The 16,323-nt window shown below is 40.6% G+C and overlaps 1 long non-coding RNA gene across 2 annotated transcripts in view; it reads left to right on the top strand.

Moving 5' to 3' along the window:
* Nucleotides 1-224: 224 nt before the first annotated feature.
* Nucleotides 225-16,323, top strand: part of LOC143843506 (uncharacterized) — a 132,449-nt gene continuing 116,350 nt past the window's right edge. The window contains exons 1-2 of one of the 2 annotated variants that reach the window (XR_013233579.1): nucleotides 225-321; nucleotides 622-696. This is a non-coding gene — a long non-coding RNA (uncharacterized LOC143843506). Of the gene's footprint in view, nucleotides 322-483; nucleotides 697-16,323 lie in introns of those variants that run through there. The other variant, XR_013233578.1, reaches the window with a different exon arrangement.

Here is a 16,323-nt window from a genome sequence, read left to right as displayed (position 1 = left end):
GCATAGGGTGGTCTGAGTATTCTGCCTTTAACAGTGTGATCTGTGATGACGAAATCATGGTATTGCGGTCATCAAATGATAAATGAGCACATATGAACTGGGCCAGATTAAAGTGACCTCAGTCACAATCTTCTTGTTTTCCAAGGGAAAGCCTGCCTCCCATGTTGAGACCTATAAATTCCAAACACATTGAGATATTCCTGACCAATATGCTGATCCTCAAGGCAACGAAGAGCTATTAGAGGGGGCTGCCATGATTCCACTGCCTGGCTCTGCAGCAACAGCTGGGCTTGGCTCTGCTTTCCTTTGGAAGCCTCGGCGGTGATTACGGTCTTTATATCTGAGCAAAGCTTTGATGTTGCTTTGGTGTTTGTTGTTCTTTCATCTTCTGTGACCTCAGCTGCAGAGTTGTCACCGCTCTGCATTGGCTTTTAATAGCTTTGTTACAGTCTTTTGCTGACTGAAGGCAGGTACACACTGATGGAGATAAGTGTGGAGAAATGTGGTTTTTAAGAGATAACCACAGCCTTCTGTGGGATAAAAGATGATTGAACTTAAAGGGTAGAAGAATTGATTCATCTGGTCTTGGAACACCTAATGGTATTTTGTGTATGTTTTTAGGGACACAAATTGCATGGCAGGAAAAAAAAAGCCCCTCTACTCCTAAGGATGTTTCTGGGATTTCTGCCTAAAAAGGTAAAGTTCTATGACCTTTTCTCCTCAGTGTAAATGTAAAGGAAAGTGCTTTGGGTTTAAAAAAGAAATTTCAGGATCATTCTCTTGAGAAAGATCCTGCATAGTTATCTAGGGATTTAATCATTAGCTTAAAATCAGTTAGAATCTAATTTTTAAAAAAAATACATTATAATATAGTAGTGAATATCTTTGTATAAGAGAGCTCCCTGAAGGATTAGACCTGTAACAATTTGATATAATTCTTGTTACAGCATGGTTCAGATCCTACAGGGGTGCTATAGGGATCAAGGCTTTGCTTTCCAGGAGGCTCTGTACTCAGGCAGCCAGGGTGGTGAAGTGGTTACAGGGTTGGACAAGGACCATGAAATCCAGGCTCAAATCCCCACTTGTTTTAATATAATACCTGGATTATTTTCCAGGCTGCTTTGGCATTCTTCTCCGTGCAGCTGAGATTGTATCCTGAGAAGTGTTTTTTGTTGATTATTTCAACTTAGGCCTAGCACTGGAAGTTTTCTATATATAGGTCCAATGTTATGTTGTGACCTTCAGGGGGAATCCTCATGGAGTCTTTCTTTCTAGAGCATTGAGTGAGAGCTAATTGTCACCTTTTTACTGTTCAGAGGTGGAAGGGTGAGGAGGTGGCTGTTTGGCAGTGGATTGTTGAAGCTGTGAGGGGGCTGTCTATTAGAATGTGTTCTGTTCTTTGCTGTGGTGAAAGTGTCCCTTTAAACAGAGATGGCAGGAAAAGGCTTCTAGTTCTCCGTAGAGCTGCATTGTCTGTGTGCGTTTAGTGGAGCAGAAGAATAATCCTCTTGAAACAGATTTCTCTGTTTAGCTGTGAATGTGCTAGGAGAGCTTGGAAGGCTGCCTCAGTAAGGGCAGGATAATAATTTATAGACAGACCCTATAGCGCAGGGGTAGTCAAACTACGGCCCTCCAGATGTCCATGGACTACAATTCCCAGGAGCCCCCTGCCAGCGAATGCATTCACTGGCAGGGGGCTCCTGGGAATTGTAGTCCATGGACATCTGGAGGGCCGCAGTTTGACTACCCCTGCTATAGCGTTTCTCTGAAGTAAACACCTAGCATCACACCCACACACTTACCACTCCCTGCTTCTCATCCTTCCTTCCCTCCCTGCCTGTTTAATTAATTAATTAATATTTATATATCACCCTCCCCAAAGGCTCTCTTTCTTGGTAATAGCTGTCTTGGTCTGAAGTCGCACAATAGAATTTGAGTCCAATGGCACTTTTAAAGCTCACACCTTGAATGAATCTTTGTTGGTCTTAAAGGTGCCATTGGACTCAAATTTTGGTAATTATGAGAATGCTCCAGGTTCATTCAGACCTAAGCCATCGCAAAATTAAAACAAAGTTGTGCAGAAGTAGTCTTGAAATAGAAAAAAATCTGTCCTTGGCCACTCATTTTATCGGTGCCCTGACCATATGAACATAAGTAGGAACATGAATTGAATCTGCTTAAAGTGATTTTGAAGTGTACTTTAAAGCATGAAAGCAAATGGTAATCTAGTTGAGCAATTGTAAGACCATAACCTGATGAAAGAAACTGGAACACATCAGCACGGTCCCAGCAACGCCTTGGACAAAGCTTCTTTTGGCAGTGAAACATTTCTTTAGTGAATCTGAAGAGTGATGAAAATTCAAGGCTTCAGCCTTGTAGCATTAATATCCATAATGTTGTTCTGAAGCCATTTTGGTGAGGACTCCGTTCCCCTGGCACCTGGAGCCATCATGCAGTTTCCTACTTTAATCTCTAATGTAAGTTTGAAGGGGAAAACTATATCCCTTTATCCAAGATGCAGCCTGCTCCAGAAAGTCTCTCATTTCTGCTTCTCGAGGGGTCAATTAAAGCTTCCCCATTGCTTCCTGCGGCACAGGCAGAAAATGTGCCTTGGCTCATCTGGGCTTGATTTACTATGTTGCTGTAAACAGATGATGCAGCACTAGAGAGGGAATCTAATCTGCTTTCTTCCCATTGTCATCAGCGAGGCCCTTGCAAATGAGTCAATTAATTTGAACCAGAGCATCCCCTTTGCATGAGAAGGTGCAAAGCCGGCAGATATCCAGAATCTTGCTGAGCTCTCAGGGGAAAGGGAGAGGAAACACCATTAAATGTGGAAACACACACACACATACACACATACAGAGGCTTGCAAAGGCTTTAAGCGTCCTACAGATACCTTTCTCCCATTTAAGAGATTTCCTTGGCAGTTTCCCCCTCCCCCCATCTGCGTAAAAGATGCCATGAAGCAGACATTTAAATTTTTATGAAGTGCCTCCTTTATTGCCTTAATAAATCCTCGTTTGGTTTGCAGAACGCAACCCCATTGATGTTAAAGAGTTTATATGAAAATTAAGCTGCCAATCTATCTCCTTAATTAGACAAACGCCTAGATTAAAAATAAAACAAATGTCAGTTGGAAATGAAGGGTTAGATTTGCTCGCTTGAGAGAGGGAGTTCTCCCCTCTAAACTTGTTTGCAAAGGTTAATAGGCTCATATCTTATCATTAGGAGGAGCAAAGGGACAGCTCCTCTACTCCTGGGTTGCACCTTTCATCCACATTGAATTATTTACACCTGAAAATGGCTTACATAATTATGGATGCTGTAAAAGTTAAGCTGAGTTCATTTTTTAGGAGCATGCCTCTGAGCCTGGCCTTGCCAAGGCGTTGATCTGCTCTGCCCTTTATGGTGTACAGTGGCTGGCAGGCTTAGCTGGCAAACAAATTTGTAAACTGACAGGGGGAAGTTGATTAATGCATTTTTTATCCAAAACATCTTATCATTCTCCAAAGCAGGATGTTTCTTGGCTGGTTTTCTTTTATTCTATTTTTTCCTGATAAAGATCATGGCTTCAAAGCCAGTCTGGCTTTCTTCTTGATACATTCTGCAAGAGTGTTAAGTAATTACTGGAAAGGTCAGAAAACAAAGTTCTAGCAAGGTTGTTGTAATACTTGAAAGATAGAATGGGTGTGGGGGGGAGACATAAAGCAAGAACCAGGGAAACCTGTTTTTCTCTCCAGCATGTTTCAGTCTAATCCTCTGCGTCTTCTAGCTATCCAGCCATCAGAGTGCGCAATGACATCTCAATCTCTTAGCATCATAGCTTTTTATTCAATGGGAATCTTGCACTCTCTCTTCCTAACTGGGGTATTTTCTGGCTGCTTCCATGATTACTATGATGTTATTGTCCAGATTTAACAGGGGACCATTCTGCACAACGACCAATGTTGCTAAATGTTTGCAGTATGCAGAAACACTATATTTAATAGTGGAATTTCATCATTCCGCAAACCTTCAATTCTAGTGGAATTTTGAAGTCCCAGTAGCGGTCTATTCATTCCCCACAGGTTTCCGGTCTTGCCAGAATTGCAACAAAGGAGGCGATATTTTCCTGTGCTTCTTCCCACCCCTGGCCATCAATCAAACAGAACAGCCAATGAACTGTTGTGTTCATGCTCTCAAAAAGCCCATTTCCCTTTAAAAACTGTTTTTTAAAAACCCCAAAACACCAGTAGCAATGAATATTTGTTCATTCAATGCCTCAGAAAGACCTTTTTCACTGGCGAAGGAGCTGGTGCTTAATCGTTTACATGCTCTTCAAGTAAAAAAAAATCCTCCTCGATGGGTGCAATTTCTGGCTGAAATTACAAGCAGTGTCGAACAGGGGGGCTGTATTGTGCTTGGAAACTTTAAAGACAATTGCAGAAGGGAGCTTTGTTTTACTGTTAAGCACTTCTGTGGCAGGATTTCAGCCAAAGAAGCCTCGCTTATTCATTGATTTTGCCGGTTTAAGGGGGGGAAAATGGCAATCGAGTCTCTGGAAGCTCAGGGGCGAGAGCCAGTGAGGGACATTCTTTCTACCCCTATTTTGAGAACAAACATGTCTTTTGCTGATGTGTTGCGGCTTGTGCTCAGAAGTGTAGTGTTTTTTTCATGGGGAATCCACTTTTCTGAATTTCCCACTAAGCGTTATAAAATTCCAATTGTTGCTGGAGTTTGGCAGGAGTTTTGCGGTTTGTTTAGGACGTCATGCAGAACGTTAAATTAATAGCATTTACAAAAAGTAAGACTTCGGCTACATTTAAGTTGTGCAGAATGGCCCAGGGTGTCTGCATGGGGCTTTTTACCCACTACCAGCTCGAATAAATACCTCCCATCTACATTGAATTCAATTTCCATTTTGAGTTTTGGTGCTTTAAATTTTCCCTCTGCAACATGCATGATTGATCCGGAGTGACCCTACCTTTTCCCCATGATATCCAGAAGTGGATATAACCCTTGATACTTGAAAAACTGTAAGAGTGCAGACTTCTGCTTTTTGCAAATTAACTTCCTTCTCCATGCCTCATAGCAAAGCAGTCTTCCTTGATTGGCCAGGGCATCAATTCAGACTTTCTGGTTTCTGGTTGCAAGGCTTGTCTTAAAGTTACTGCACTCCAGAAGCCCTAACTTCTCTCAGAAGAGATTTGCCTTTTGGATTTATTCCCCCTCCTCTGCTGTCTCCAATACCACCCCCCCATTCAACAAAAGAGTCTCCTGCTGTGCTTAGCTTCCCCAATCAAGTGCAGAACACTTTCTGTTTCAGTTGGGAGGGGGGAATAGGGGAAGACCCAATTTCAAATCAATCTGAATTCAGCAGGATCCAGAAAAAACAAAGTAAGTGCAGAATCAGCCTAGGACTCTTGAAAAATTCTTTGAGCACAATGTATACAACTGACTGAAAAGAAAAATTAATTTACCTGCTGGTAGTCAGAGCCAGCCCATGGTATGATAGTAGCTACTTCTCTAGATACCACAGTTCTAGGAAGTGAAGTCCATCCATCAATTGACACCAAATGGTGGAGGGAAGGAAAGGAGTGGCTCCTGACTCTCCTGTAATATTGTATGGTGTGGTGGTTAGAGTCTGGGAGACCACTCTGCCAAGGAAGCTCGCTGAGTGATCCCGGGCCAGTCACATACATTCTGCCTAACCTACCTCAGAGGGCTTATGTGAGGATAAAATGGACAAAATAAGAATGATGCATGTTGCTTTGGTCCATGCCTTATGTAGGAGCCCTTTTTCAGTACCTTCCCTAGTTTCAAAACAAAGGCATCGTTCAATGGTTTGGCTGAGCAGCCTTTTGCTGCCTGGCCAATCAGAAGGACAGTAGCATAAGCTATTTAAGACCTCTGTATTCTTCAGCACCCAGAGCTGCCCCTCCCCATTAGGTTCAACATGGAATTAGCGGTTGCTTCAGAACTGATCAGAATTTTGTTGGAAAGTCCACAGTTGGCTATGGGGTAGTCCTTTTTTTGCCTGTTTCATACTAGTTTTGGGCAAATGACTAACTGCTGAGTTGTCCGCACAGGGCAAACCGGCAAACAAAATGACTGTACAGATGCCCTCTCTCTGTGATGAGCAACATTGCTCTCTGAATATTGCTGACTTTGAGGAGGAGCAGGGACTCAGGCACTTCTTCCATGTATTCACATCATGCAGACAACTTAAAAGGTCATGTGAAGGGAACGGGGGCTGGGCCAGCATGCCTAAGTCTATTCTCCCTCCCTCCTCAATGAGTCAACATGCAGATGGTTGTCTGCACAGTGCTATTTTCTGAGGAAGAAGTTTTGTTTTTAAAATAATTGAACAGGCCTGTCCTACTAGACTGGTAAAGATCTTTGGATTTAGTGCGGGCTTATCTAAATTGTATTGGCAAACTCCCTGAGGAATCTTGGGGTAGGGAGAGGAAACCAAATTAGACCCTTATGCTGTCCAACACAAATGCTTGGTTAGGGAACTGTCTTGATGCTGATTCTCAGCACCTGAACGCTCATGCTGAGCATCTGAGGAGAATGGTCTTGCTACAGTGGCTAATTTTATCTTCCATGTTTAGAACTAGGTTGGGATTTCCCAAATATTAGTAAGCCTGTTGTATAATTTCTTAAGTTGCTCCTTAGTTTCATCAAGTCACAGCTGACTTATAGTGACCCCAGCAATGGGCTTGCAAGTGAAAAACAGAGGTGTTTTGCGATTGCCTTCCTCTGCAGTCTTTCTTGGAGGTCTCCCTTCCAAGTGCTGACTCTGCTTAGATTCTGAGATCTCATAAGATCAAACTATACCATGCTGCTTCTGTCCTCTGATATAAATAGGAACACTCTATTCTCAGTCCTAAAACGTTTACTAATTTGCTACTTATTTACCTTTTCTTTATATCTGTACCCTTATAATCCTTGTTCCATTTTGTCTGAGGAGGAATGCGTACACTTGGAAGCTCACACTTTGAATAAACCTTTGTTGGTCTTAAAGGTGCTATTGGATGCAAATATTGTTTTAAACAAATAATATAATAGGTGGGTAGCAAAAATGTCTACCCAAGTAGCACGAACCAAGTGACGAAGCAAAATTCATGACAAATTTGCCCTGCTTGTGGTTACTGATCAGAAGTTTGTAAAAGATCTACCACCACAAACTTCCACAAATGTCTATAAGTAGTTTATGGTAGTTCATAGTGGTTCACAGATGGAGCTGAAAGCAGGAGTTTCAAGGGACTTCTGGTCACTTTAAACCCCTGCTTTCAGTTCCCTGCAAAAGCCACAAAAACAGATCAATGATGAGGAGATGCTCCCCACTGCTCATCTGTTTTGGGCCGTATTCTGTGCCACCCTTAATGTTTAAAGCTTAGCTGTTTTGTGCTTTCTTGTGTAGTCCTTTTAAACAGATTGCATAAATCATCCAGAAAAATGTCTGAGTAGCTGTTTCAGGATGTCTTATGTAGTCCCTTTAAAGAAACTGCACAAGACAGCCAGAAACAGCTGAGCAATGTGGAGCAATATATCCCTCGTCACTCAGATAGGTTTCTTTTTTGGACTTTCCACTAACCCTGTTGAAAGGAACTATGATCTCTTTCAACAGGGTTTGCAGGGCCACAAACCAATTTGGTTGGTGATCAAACTTTCTGGTGTGTACTGAAAGTTTTGAAATCCAAATTTCTGTAGAATGTTTAGAACCCAGGGTTTTTGTGACAGTTTTCCAATCTAAATATATGTGGGCTGAATCTGCACTTACTTTGTGGATCCTGCTGAGTCCAGATCGATTTGAACTTGGGTCTTCCTCTATCCCCCCCTCCCCATTGAAACAGAAAAGTGTTCTACACATGATTAGGGAAGCTCAGAAGGGGAGGGGGAGCCAAGCACAGCAGGAGCCTCTTTCTTTCTTTTCTTGAAGGGGGGTGGGAGGAGAGGATTGGAGACAGCAGAGGAGGGAGAAAAAATCCAAAAGATAAATCTCTACTGAGAGAAGTTAGGGCTTCTGGAGCCTCTGCTTCTCTACCAGGAGCTCAGCAGCAAGTTCGGAATACACAGAGCTCTGCATGCTTTCTCATGCTTTCTCACACCGATTTTTCAAATATTGAGGGTTATATCCACACTAGGGTATTGCAGGGAAAAGGTAGGGTCACTCCGGATCAATCATGTTTGTTGCAGAGAGAAAATTTAAATCAGACAAAATCAAAATGGAAATTGCATTCGGTGGAGATGGCAGGGAATTAAGCGATCTGGGATTGGAATAAAAGCTCCATGCAGATTCAGCCCTGGATAGATATCCCTCCCTTCCTTCAGAAATTTAGAATCATGAAACTTTTAGTGGTGGTTTCCCTTTCACACTTGGTATGTGTTGAAGCCCCCCCCCATCTGTTTTATTTTAATCCTTTAATGACTTAAAAAAACCTCTGTATTTCATGGCCTTCAACCAGCCCCTCCCCTCTCTTTAAGAGCTAGGTGATTCTCTAGTTATATTGACTGTTGTCAGAGACTGGCCCCTTATTGTCATCAATGAATAAAAAGAATAATTGATGAGTTATTGACTAACTCGTCACCAGAATCCTGCAATTTCACTGTTTCCTCCTCAAGTACAAGAAACTGCTAGTGCCAATGATATCATGCCCTAGAAACATTGTTTTTTTAAATCAGACTGTTTTGTGGAAATAATGGTCTGTGCAAATATAGGATGACATGTTGAAAAATAAAATAAAAAAGACAATAGTTGAGTGGCTGAACTGTGGGAAACCCTTGGTGTAGAAACAGCCCAGGTTAACTATTCACCAAGCTCAATTAATGTTGAAGCTTCAAGCTTTCCTGTGCTATCCAATGGATTTCAGTGTGTATATTTTTTAATAACACAAGGCTTTGTTCTCCCTTGCTATGTAAACTACCATTTATGACTTCACATGAATAGAATCCCTCTGTGCTCCCTTCCTAGCCTTTAGTGTGGCAACAAAGGCTTGGTTTATTATTTTCTCGGATTTAACTGTCAATCAAGTAATGAAATCGGCAATTCAATGGCATAAACTGACACAATCTTTTAAGTGACTGATAATTTAATTGGAGATGTCATGGGGAACTACTCCCCCCCTCCCCAGTTTTCAACCACACATTTGTTTGGAAGTAGTGAATAAGTACCTGCTGATAAGCTGCTTTGTAAAGAATGAGACCTTGGGAGGTGCATTTAATTTCCCCCCCAATACAGTACTAGATCTCTCTCTCTCACTCCCTCTCTCCCTCTCTCTCTCTCTCTCTCTCTCTCCCTGTCTGTCTGTCTGTCTGTCTGTCTATCTTTTTTTACAGAACAGCAAACATGAGAAAGTACCTGCTTTGAATTTGCAAGGAAAATGTCAGTTCTGAAAACATTGACTCAAGTATGACGAGTGAGTCCTTGTAAAGCAATTGTTACCAAGTCTGGAATCAGAGGAACAAATGAGAGTGAAGAAAGATTGGGGATATAAAAAGCATAAATGTTTGTCTCCTCTCAAGGCTGAACTGTCTGTATGGGGTGATTTCCATTTACTGCGTACCTTAAAACATGACTGGAAGCAAGGGATGCCTAAAGGCATTTTATTAGTGGCTCCTATTCATTTTTCATGTTTATCAGCTAGGAGAAGCTGCTGTGCCCTGCCTTCCAAAGGGGCATGACAAAATAGACAGGATCAGAAGCTGAACTAGCAGAGATACGGTCATTATAAACAGCAATACAAATGTAATAAATAGCAACAAAAATAATGTTTCATGTTTTGGGTCTGTCCATTGGTCAGTGGCACTGGCAGGTGACTACACATTTGTGTAATTTACTTTGTTAAGAATTATGATTCAGGTTACTGGCTTTGGCTCATCCTGAGTTTTATTTGTTTAAAATGCTTCCATCTGGCAATTGCATTGATTCCCGAGGCGGCTAACAATAATAAAAAACTAAGCAAATATTCATTTATAATACAGGAATACATATCCAATTAAAATGTGAACATTGCAACAGCAGAAGACTAGAACCTAATCATCAGCAATTTCCTTAAAATCCAATTAGCAGCATTTCCCACAAAATGTTAAGAATGAAACCGCAACACAAGTCATTAAAAACTAACCATTAGCAGCATAACAGAATAATAAACAAACACGGTCAGCACAAATCACTATTAAAGGTTAGTATATCAAACTAGTGCAGAGTACAAGAAAACAGCAGAGAATTTCATAAAAAAGCAGAGTGGGACAAATACTCCTTTTCTTCTTTGAGACTCACAATGGGACTAAACTGCAAGGAAATGAGGTTACAGAGCTAGTCGATTTATTGAGTTATTTAATTCTGTATTATGCTGTGCAAGACAGTACTAGACCTGTGTTTGCATAAACAGATTGCAGTGGATTAATATTCTGCTACCAGCAGTTCTTGCTCGCTTGGGCTGTTGTAAGCATATATACACAAAATGACAACATTCTTACATTTTGGAAGTGAAGGTAAGTTAAAAAATAATTTCCAGAGGAAAAAAATAATGTGTTTTTAAAGTTTAAAATACCACTTGCTTTCAAGTCATTATTTAATTTATCAACTACTTCTGTGCCATCCAGGCCCAAGTATCAAATACTGTGTGAGTCTTCCTGTTGGCTGGAACAGACTGCAATACAACCAGAGTATATATTAAGATAGGTTGTTACTCTTGGAGAATCATAAACCTGCTTTGATAGATCCAGAAGACTTCCCTCTGGTAATGGTGCATCTCAGTCACATGTACTTTCCCCCACAATACGAGGAGGAGAAAATGAGGAAGGAACATGGGGAAGACGAGAAGCAGTCTCGTCAAGACATATCTGGAGGATGCAGGTTTCCCTGAATCCCTTTAACTCATCTGTTTTCTCCAGGATAGGCATAATGAGTCTGATTGGCTCTGATAATTCATTGGGTCTGATAATTATTGGGTCTGATAATTAATTAATGTTAGTTGATCAACTGGTAAAAGGTAAATTCAAGTGGGTAGCCGTGTTGATGTGAAGTAGCATAACAAAAATGGAGTCCAATAAGCACCTTTAAAACCAACAAAGATTTATTCAAGGCATGAGCTTTCAAGTGCAAGCATTCTTGCTTAGATAAAATGGAACAAGGATCATGAGAGTATAGAGATAAGGCAAAAGTAAATTAGTGGCCTATTAGTTACTGTCATAATATACAAAGCATGCTGTCTGGTAGTTCTTTACTAAAACAGCTGATCAGACCTTTTGTGTTCAGTTGTAGTTCATAGAAATAAAAATGTCAAGGTTAGTAATTAATGGCAGATACTTTCCAAGTTATGAAAAAAATAATTAAAAGAGACTAGTTGCTTGCCACATCTATCTCCAAGCAAGCATGGAAGAATCCCCACAAGTGACAAGGTGCTCAATTTGTTATTTTGTCCTGAGACCAGAGAGTTAGATTCTGAATTACATTACATACTACTTATATCGCATTACATCACATTACACATTGCATCACATACTTTTGCCTTATATCTGTACTCTTATGATCCTTGTTCAATTTTGTCTGAGGAAGGGTGCATGCACTCAAAAGCTCACGCCTTGAATAAATCTTTGTTGGTTTTAAAGGTGTTATTGGGTAAAATGCAAGTGACTTGACTGATTCCATTTAGATAAATGTGTATTATCACATTCTGATTTTGTACCTTTGTACCTTTCCTTTCCTCATACAGATGAGACAATATGTTTAGGATTATGCCTGTCACATAAAGTATACTTCTCGAATTCCAGATAGATTTTAGAGGCATTCTAGAGGCAATCATAGGCACATTTTAGTCCCTAACTCTTTCCCTCTATGCAACTGAGATGAAATTCTCAGAGATTGTTGCCCTTACCCCATTTAAGGATATCTATCCTTTCCAGTCTCAATCTTCTGATTTCTTGATTGAGGTCTCCCTTTTGGTTGATGATGGAGCCAGTGAATGAAAAATCTTTATCATCAACCTTAAAGTTGTGTGGTTCCTTAGTAGTCTTTGTCTTTTGATGGTCAGCTGTAATACTGTTTTGGCACTTTCTCCTTCAACCTTCATCAGTAGTCATTGCAAATCATCACTCTTTTCTGCTAGTAACATGGCATCATTTGTGTATCTCAAACTGTTAATGTTCCTTCCACCAATTTTCACCTTCATCTAAATCTAATTTGGCTTTCATTATGGTATTTCTGCATAAGGATTGATCAGACGGGGGGGATAAATATACATCCTGATCTGTTTTACAGGTCATTAAATTTTCCTTTACTCAGTGGACTTCTGGAGGTGCAGTGACCTTTCCTTTATCAATTTCTGTAGCTTCATACATGCCTCATGGACATACATGTGTGAAAGTGTGGCCCAATTTGTAAACTAAAAACAGCTGGTTAGTCCTTCCTTTGCCTGTTCTTCATGATGCCACTATGCAGCCACCTTCCTAGAAGAGGAGAACAAAGCATTTGTTCCCTGAACCTTTGCTGCTGTCAGAGTGCTCTGTTCCCAAGCCTGAAGCTTTCTGCCCTGTTACCATCAGCTGCATTTCCCCGCTCCTGCCATCAGGCATTCAACCAACAGTTTTACAGAGAATGCCCAGAGCATGTCCAAGGAAAGCTCTTTCTGAACCAGTGAGGCACAACAATAAGTGGGGGAGGGAGTGTTAGGCAGAGGGTCTCAGGAGTGGAATCAACAGCTAAGTGCTGTTGCTGTTGATCTGCTGAGTCACTCCATCTCCATTCCACCTTTTCCTCCCCCTCACTATTCTGAGAAACCAAACAGTAAAGCTTAAGCTTGGACTGGGAATAGAAGGTAAAAGCAAACTTCCTCTGAAGATATCGTAGCAAACAAGAAAAATATCCAGTTCAAGTTCAAAAATGGGAGGAAATTTCATTTGGATTGGCTATTCTTTGAAGCATAAGGGACCGAGTGTGCTAAACTCTGATTCAGATTACTTTCATTTCCATTGTATATCCCCATTTGGCTCCTAACCCTAATGTATTACTGGCAATCTAACTTGACCATAATTCTGCTGCTCTGGACCCTTGACTCCAAAACAGATGGTTAAATTGAATTAGAAGGATTTATCTATCCCCTCATTCACTTCATCTTACCAGGACCAGGATTTTCTGTTAGTTGTAATTATCATTCTTTCATCCTTTCAAAGTCACCACAAGGAAGAAATATGGGTTGAAGAAGTAGAATAGATTTTTAAAAGCTGCTCTGATCTCATCACACAGTTTAAGTTCTTGCTATTTCACATTGTCAGATAGTCAACTTTTGAAGATTCCTTTTTGCCTATGAAGTGGAAAATATTTCATATCATATTTTTTTCCTTATTTTTATTATTCTTCCTCTTTAAAGACTGGCAATTCTGTTGCATTCTAATGAACATTGATTTTATGAGCAATCTAAGACAGCACTTTGAAAGGAAAAGATGTACTATTGTGCTAAGTGAAATTACTGCAAAAGGTGGGGAGGGGATTGAAATCCTGGAACTGGCATCTTTCACAAAAATGACCTTGTTTCATGTTGAAGGGGAAAGGCCATTGGTAAAGAATTGTGCTCATTTTTAAGAACTAACTAGTCACTGCAATTTAGTGTATGAATGAATTTTATGCAGGTCAGATTGGCTAGTGACAGTATGATGTCGAATTTTAATGTGAAGTTTAATTTTAGCCTGATTTGTAATTTAATTATGTTTTATTGTGAAATCTACAAAGTTCTTCAACCACTCGGAGATGATCAGGTTGAGAGAGGGTGGTATATAAATCAAATAATCAAAACATAAATAAAATAATAAATTATAGCTTCCATGTATGCAATGTGTATGCTACCACCAATCATGTATTCCCTGTTTTAAATATCACATCCCTTCTAGCTATTGCACAGGAAGTCACTCCTCAGTCCAAGACTTGGATGTAATCATACAAAGACTCTTGGAATGTATTTCATTTTGCTTCTCTGTTTACCATTGATTGAAGAAAGTGTTTCCCAAGCCTTCTCAATTCCTTAAAAATATTGATTAAAGCAGTCCTTTGCTCATGAACATTGGGGGAAAAGTGCCAACAGAGAGGGAGGAAGAGAATAAACTGGTGAGAGCCTCCCGATTTAGGAACCTAAAAGGTTGAGCAGCAGCAGAATAGGTATGGAATAAAAAATTGAAATGCAAATATTTATTACAGTACATTTGCACATATAAAACTTAAAGACATCTATTGCACAAATCCAAAACATTTTGACACATGGATCAATGACCAAACAACCAAACGTGTATCAACCACCCTTGGGGTCTTCTGCAGTGGTCTGATATTTAAATGCACTCATGTGATATAATGGGGACTATAAGGTGGTAAACACTATGAAGGGAGATGCTCCCACACTAATTTAAGGTATCTCTTGGTGCCCTCCAATTAAAATATTTATTCTTCAAAATGCCACCCTTGTAGAAGCTCTCTCTGTGCTTGAGTGCATTCTCTTGTGTCTCATGGAATGTAGCTTCCCATCACCAGTGCAACTGAAAAGAATTCCTTCCAGACTTGCCCATTTCACCAGTGGGGGGGGGGGCACACATGTTGAAAGTGATTTGCACCCACCGAAGTGACAAGGTCCTGGCCCTCCCATCTTTTGTACCAGGAGAAGAGGCTAAAATGTGGACAGGTCTATACAAATACACTGGGTGGAAGACGAGAAATCCACTTCAGACAGAAACATGCATTCACCTTTGACACATACAGTGATGAAAGTGGAACTAAAACTGTAAATCCACTTCCATTTACAGCCATCAATCAACTTAAGACAAATTCTAACATTGCATTCTCCCCTCCCCCTTTCATGCATGCATACCAAAAACAGAGGAGCTAAAATCCACCTAAAATGCTTGAACGTAGCCACACAACTAATTCAGTTGTCACTGTTGATTACGCATAGGGATTATGGTGACTTTGAAATGTTCTTTATTCCCAGATATATAAACATAATTGACAATGTTGTTTATCACAGAGAAGGGGAAATCTTTTCTCAGGATTCTGTAACAGCAGACTGCAGGTGTGTTAAGTACCCATTTCCCGCTCTGCAGCCTCACTCATTCCCAATGGGTTGTTGCAAATGAGAATGCATTGGGTTAAGATTACACATGGCTATGGAATAATTAACTCAGGCTTAGGCCATCTGCTCACTGTTTTGGTAGACATTTCTGTCTGAAGTGAACAGTGCCCAGATATTATTTGAGTGCATGTGTATGTGTGTGTACATGCATAAACACAAAAGGGAAACATGATGCCTTGTGATTTCAAAGCACTCATAATTCATAAGAAAGTTGGCAGCCACAAAAAGTACATGTATCTTGAAACTGACAAACTAGGTTGGTGTAGTGGTTAAGAGTGGCCGCCTCTAATCTGGAGAACCGGGCTTGATTCCCCACTCCCCCACATGCAGCTAGCTGCATGACCTTGGGCCTGTCAGAGTTCTCTCTCTCAGCCTCACACCTATCTCACAAATTGTCTGTTGTAGGGACAGGGAGCGCAGGAGATTATAAGCTGCTTTCAGACCCCTTTGAGTAGTAAAAAGTGGAGTACAAAAACCCAGTTCTTCTTTTCCTAACCACTACACCAAGCCACGGAGCCAGCTTGGTGTAGTGATTAGGAGCAGCAGCCTCTAATGGAGAGCCAGGTTTGATTCCCTGCTCCTCCACATGCAGCCAGCTAGGTGACCTTGGATGAGTCACAGTCCTGTTAGTGCTGTTCTCCCACAGCAGTTCTGTCAGAGGTCTCTCAGCCCCATGTACCTCACAGGATGTCTGTTGTAAGGAGATCAAGGGAAGGCAATTGTAAACTGTTTTGAAAATACTCTTCTATATTATTCTTTAAAGAAATTTTACTTTAAGATATTTACTTTTACAAATGACAAACATCCCTCCACTGGGGACAATATTCCTCAGTCTGCAAGCACTGTGCCTCTGTTATTATAACTTGATGATTCCAGATTCCAGATTCATGTAATCTGCCAGTTACAGTGTCTAATACATCTATTCCTTTCCTGGGGTCAAAGCACGTCATATATTTTGTCATTCAGTTCCAAAACATATTTCACTTGTCTTGTATGAGCTTGGGCGCCAGAAACCTAAGAGTAGCTCTAATGATGCTTTAATAAAATTTCTGTGAACTCAGTTAACATCTAGGTACAAGATAATGGGATTTTATTGGCACTTGTTACCATTACTCCGTTGGTAAGAGCCTGTGCTCTAGGCTCTGCAGAATGTCTTGAGTTCAAGCTTTAACTGATAAGTCATGATGAAGGTTGTTCTAGTCATCAAAGATGAAAAGAGTTC

This window comes from Paroedura picta, chromosome 8, assembly GCF_049243985.1.
Source record: "Paroedura picta isolate Pp20150507F chromosome 8, Ppicta_v3.0, whole genome shotgun sequence".
NCBI lineage: Eukaryota > Metazoa > Chordata > Lepidosauria > Squamata > Gekkonidae > Paroedura > Paroedura picta.
The sequence above is the reverse complement of the archived record's forward strand: the minus strand, read 5'-3'. Positions and strand labels throughout refer to the sequence as shown.